Raw genomic sequence first — 6,000 nt, 5'->3', positions numbered from 1 at the left:
ACACGAATAGTCAACCCAGCAATATCAATATCAAGGAATAGTTAGTGCATCAGGACAGTGTCCGAAATTAACTTATTGACTCACAGGCCAAAGGGACTGGTAGATGAAACAATCCATCGGCCAAGCATATTTTCTGCCAGCCAGAATAAGAGTTGTGAGCAGGAGGCAAGTCATCGTTCAGTTTATTTTGAAGATGTATGTTTTCACTGGTCAAATTGTACGCACATGGGTGTTTAATTATCTGAAACTGCTGCAGTAGAGCAACTTCAGAATGATTACAGAGGCACCAGGGGATCTGTTGATGGCGTTTGCAACTTGATGTGAGTTTTAAATGGAATTTTTAAAATCTGCCTTGTATGTAAAAATGTGTAGGATATTATGATTTTAGCATCTATTTATTAAAAGTGCTGTAGTGAAACAAAAAAGTAGTGACATGTTTGACAAAGGAGAGCAAAACAAAAAATAGAAACTTTACTGTTTTAAAATGCCTTTGTGGCCATTGGAGTATAGATTACTTGAGTGCATCATGGTTGGCGTTAGTGCTGCAACGATTAGTCAACTAATCGATGACTAATCGACTATTAGAATAATCGGTGACTATTTTAGTAGTCGACTAATCGGTTTGAGTCATTTTTCATAGAAAAGTACTATAAAAGTACCCCAAAATACTCTTATTGCAGCTTCTTACATTCAGATATTGGCAGCTTCACACACTCTCTCATGACGGTGAACTAAAACCCTTTGGCCTGAGTACGAAACAAGACATTAGATGACATCATTTTGGGGTTTGGGAGAGACAGACTGACGTTTTTCAACATTTTAGCACATTTTTCGATAAAATGACGAGTCAACTAATGGAAGAAATAATCGACAATGAAAATTATTGTTAGTTGCAGCCCCAGTTGGCATCCACATGCTTTGCCACAATAAGCAATGTGGACTTCAGAGTTTACAAGGTGTACCTGAATGCACCAGGAAGTCCCTGTCACTGTGTGATTGTGAACGTTATCAGTGACACAGAGGACAGAAGCAGCGAGACAGTGAATGTTACAAAAACACTGTACGTACTCTTGGCATGCATTTTTAATTGTTTTATTGCGTGACTATTTTGGTACAAACATTTACCAGCCAGTGTGGTGAACAGCCCTCTGAAATTTACTTGCCAGAAAATCTACTCACATTTGGAACTTGGCGGATGTCGATTTGGACCCTGATCAGGGTCTGTAAATTATATGGATCCATGTTGTTTATTGAGATTAGTTTGTACGATTACTGTAGCTTGACCACCTTAGCAGGCACAGATAACACATTAACATAAATAGTTTTTTAAGGGTGAGCTAACTCAAATTTATATTTAGTTATAACATTTTCTCACCTTTAGTGGTTTTGAGTCATGCAATTAATTTGGGTTTTTAGTTTTCTTTCTGTTTTCTTCTGGCTTCATTAGTGGGAAAACATTTTTCTTAAAGGCGCCGTATGTAAGAATGTGGCCAAAACAGTTACTGCACTCAAATTCAAAATACTGCAGCGAGTCGTGTCCGCCCCCCCTCCCCTACAGATTCGAGGTTGCTGGACAGCGGCACGCTGGAGACTGATTTGTTTGCCCACCGCGTCCTTGATCTTCAGTTTTCCAGCGGACCATTCGAGCAAGTCCGGCTTCTCTGCTGCTAACGCTGCTGCCGGGATACAGCGGAGGAGGAGCCGGCTGCTAATGCTATGTACCGGGACACTGCTAATGCTGCTTGCCGTGCTGCCGTGAACGTTTGTTTATCAAAAAAATCAGTCGGGTCGATGACCCACCTGCACATGGGCTACAATGTATGATCGAAAATGAATAACAGTTGAAAGTATTCGAAATGTCCATCCCCGTCTAGCTATGATGCTAGTTAGCCAACTTTGGCTAAAGCTTACCTGTCGAGGAGAAGAGTAGCCACTTTGACATCCGATTTCAAATTCTTCTCCGCTTTCAACCGTCTCCACCGTTCAAAAGCATCTCCTATATAGACCCTCGCTTTGCCTCGAGTTTTGTCTTGGCGTTTTTGGGAATCATAACGAGGTCGTTTGGGTTTAGTTGCAGCGTCAGCCATTGTAGCTCAGTCGTAACTGTAACTGATGCCAAAACAGGCCAAAACACAAATTCAAAACATAAACATGATTTGCAGACCGTAATTTTTTTTTTAAATGCAAATATTCTGGCTGTACTATTGTTGTCTGGGAGATCAGTATGTTATATGAACATTATTCCTTAGTCTCTGTGACATATTAGGAGGATTTTACGACTGTTTGCTTTAGATTTCTTACATATAGCTCCTGTAATATTTAGTTTTTAGTTTTATAGTTGAGCTGTCTCTGTGTTAGTCCATGATGTGATGCAGCCAGTGCCTTTGAATTAGAGTCCAAACCTTCTTTTTTTCACATCTGTTAACACTGCTCCTCATTTGGTCAATATTGTACTTGATCTTTCCACCCTCTGTGTAAAACAGAAAGCTTGATGCAACAAATTGACGCACGTTCTCTCTGTGTTGTAATTCTTGAAAAAGTAGGTAACTGATAAATGTAGTTTAAATAGACAAAAGCAAGTTTAGAGATAAATTACAACATTTAATCACAGCAAAACTCCTGGAATGTGTTGAACATAACAGTGTGAGAGCATCCCAGTGAGATATTTACTTTAAGGGGGCAGGATGGGGTTTGAGTTATGCAAACGTTCCTGTGAGGCAGAGCCGCTCTGGAGGGATAAATAATCTATGTGGTGGGGTGAAACCTCGTCGAGACCAAGAATCAACCTTTCTAGTGTAGAATGAAGACCAATAAAGGAGGTGTGTGTAGGCAGCATCCTCCTGTCTCAGCTTTGCATTGCTGAGTGTGTTTGATTCAAGGCCCAGTGAGTGGTGTCTCATTACTGACCCGCTGGAGTGAGTCAGGCTGCCGGCCCCGCCAGTACACTTGTGATGAGCTAATGTAATGGATCCTATTTTTAGCTGAGCTCCCGCTGTGTTGACTGGTCTACTCTGAAGACTGTTCCTACTACAAACATCAGAGCTGGACCAGTTTGTGACAGAGAAGGCCTCACACTGTTCGACCAGGAGCACACATCAATATGGAAACATTCATTCTCCTGCACAAGTAAAAAACAAAGTAAGGAAATAAAATGATTGTTTAGCTGCTACTTTGGAGACACAAACAATTTTTTGGTTCGATAGAGATAAAACTGATGGTAAACACGCATCTCACCGTCACTTTGTGTTGTATGTAGAGTCGTGTTCTTGAAAGTGTGTCATGGGAAACTACACCTGGTCTTCTACAGAAATGCCACCGACACAAATTCTTGGATGTGTTGTAATTGGCAGGTGAACAACTTCTTTAACTGCATCAGACAACAAATAATGACCTGCAGTATAAATGTTCAAATCTATAAGCAATGATTTATGATGTTAAACAGCAAGCAGCTGCGAGGTGTGAGCATTTATGGTGCAGGGTTACTAATGAAGTGCCGTATTATAGCTCCATTTGTCAGTGCTTTTAAATTAACTATAAATCAGGTTATGCGTAATGTCAGAGGGTTGACACACAGTGGCAAGCACACAGACTTATCAGCCCACTTTACAGCTGCAGGGCCCTGTGAAATACTTTTTATATTTTCCCAAATTACATGTTTTCTGTTTTATTTTTCTGAATACTGTATTTGTATATTCTGTATATTACAATTTGTGTAACAAAATATTTTAAATATCTTGAAATCAACGAATTCAATTAAATTCAAGTTTTATGAATTATCACTTAACACATTCATTTTTTCATTTTTTTTATCAAAGAAGGGGCTTCAATTTAGAAAACGTTCAGTCCTTCTCTAAACTAAAATTCTTCACGTCTAAGCTTCATATTGCTCTGCTCTAAATTTAGCTGTTAGTGTCGAGTGCCTCAGTTTTTTTTTTAGGATGACTTAGCATCTCAGAGGGCCTCTTCCACATGACTTCAGGTTCCAACAATAACAGCCATTGTCAGATATGTTTTTCCCAGCAACCCAGCATCAAAAAATAAAGTAATTTTCCTCACAATTTTGGGGGATTTTATTAATTTATAGGTGACAAGTGTTATTTGTTTTGTACTTCCAGTCATTAGAATCCAATTAATCTTATTTCCATAGATGTATTTACACTGCGTTAACACCTCATTTTCAAAAGCACATGTATTCACATTTGTATCCTGGGTTGTCAGGTCAAAATATGCGGGCACTTCAACTTTAGCGGCAGCTGGTTTGACCACAGTGAGGCGAGTGATGGCAAGCTTAATGTAGAAACATCAGACTCCACCTCTGGAGGACCTGAGAAGCTCAAGAGGATGGATTTTATATGGCTTGGTTGACCGAGAAAAAGACTGTGGTCGAGTTAAAGCCCAGTTCAGACTAAAGATTTGCAACAAAGTGGGTTATAACAGGCAACTACCTGCAATCTGCAACGTTCTGGCAATGTCACAAGCGAAGCAATGTCTGGAAAATTTGATTTACATGATTAATGAAACCAAAACATGGCTGCATCGTAGGCGCTGTGAAGAAACACTATCAGTAGGGAACACCCTGATTTTTATAAATTCACAGCTGACTCCATTTTTATTGTCTGATTCTGATCGTGTTTTCTGCATTGTGGGAATCATAGGGCCCTGAGCTCCGGCTGTTTCATCCCGTAGTTTGTACTGTGGTTCAGTCTCACAGACCTCATCAACTGTGTCTCCAGAAGCAGCAGAAGCTGTTTCAGCAAACAAACCCACTGTACACTACCTGCTCAGCACCAAGCAGCAGACACGAACAGTCAGAGAGTGGCTGGTGAAGAAAGCAGAACATCTGGATGCTGAAACACTAGATATCTCATGAGTTGTCAGTGCTGGTTGAGTTTAAGCATCAGGACGGCTGTGAGATCAAAGTTTGTCCTCAGTTGATGATCAACTCATCACATAAAAGTTATGACCAGTTCTTCCTCTCCAACTCGGTCAGAATATCTTCGCTTGTTTGCAACTCGTTCTTTCTATTTCAGGCTTTCCTGGCAAGGGTGAGGAGAGCCGCACAACATGTTTTATCTTTTTATTGTTCCAAGTTTCCAGCTCTCAGCAGAATAAAGGCTCTAATCTAGCAGATAGCAGATAGTTGCTTTGCAGATAGATGGTTTATAATACCATCCCGTCATGGCTGTGGACTCTGAGGCTGGGTCACTTTATCAACTCCGTGGTGCCACTGTGCCAGGAACTGCTTGCTTAAGACTACCGGGATTATGGCACCGCAGTAAAAAGGCACACACACACACACATATGTAAACTCACATAGAAAAACACAGCGAGCAAAAAGCAAACAAACCTGCAAAGTAGCACACAAACAGAGTAATCCAAAAGCATATATGCAGACATACAAAGACAAATATTAATGCAGGCATACACACTGAGAAAAACACACTCACACACTGAACATTGCTGATTTATGCACCTTATTACCTGATGATGGACTGTTGCATAACTGAGTGTTGATAGAATAGGCTTGGGCATTTGTCATGCATGGGAATGCATAGTCACACACTCACACACACACGTAGGGTCAACGAGTACATCACAGTCTGACTGATATATATTTCTTGGAAGCCCAAATAACCACAGATTTTCTTTCAAAGCTCAGAGCAGGAACATTTTTAAAGGCCTTGAAAACCTCTTCTTTTTATCAGTGGCTTACTGAGAACCCTTTACACCTACCTTGTTTGATCCAGACTTTCCAACTTTTCAGTTTGATCTGCACCAGAATCACAGGTGTGAAACCTCCACAGACCAAACAGCTGAACCTTAGTCCAATGAAAAGACGTGGTCTCAGTCCGGCTCAAACCGAACCATGGTTCAGTTGGTATTTTTTGGATGGTTTAAACTTTCAAACCGATTACAGGAAGTGTTGGCCGGCAATCATCAAGTGATAAGGGAAGTGTAGCACCTGAGTGTGTATAGAGAGCTCCAGGAGTGAGTCCTAAA

Source organism: Epinephelus moara, chromosome 4, assembly GCF_006386435.1.
Source record: "Epinephelus moara isolate mb chromosome 4, YSFRI_EMoa_1.0, whole genome shotgun sequence".
NCBI classification, from domain to species: domain Eukaryota; kingdom Metazoa; phylum Chordata; class Actinopteri; order Perciformes; family Serranidae; genus Epinephelus; species Epinephelus moara.
The sequence above is the reverse complement of the archived record's forward strand: the minus strand, read 5'-3'. Positions refer to the sequence as shown.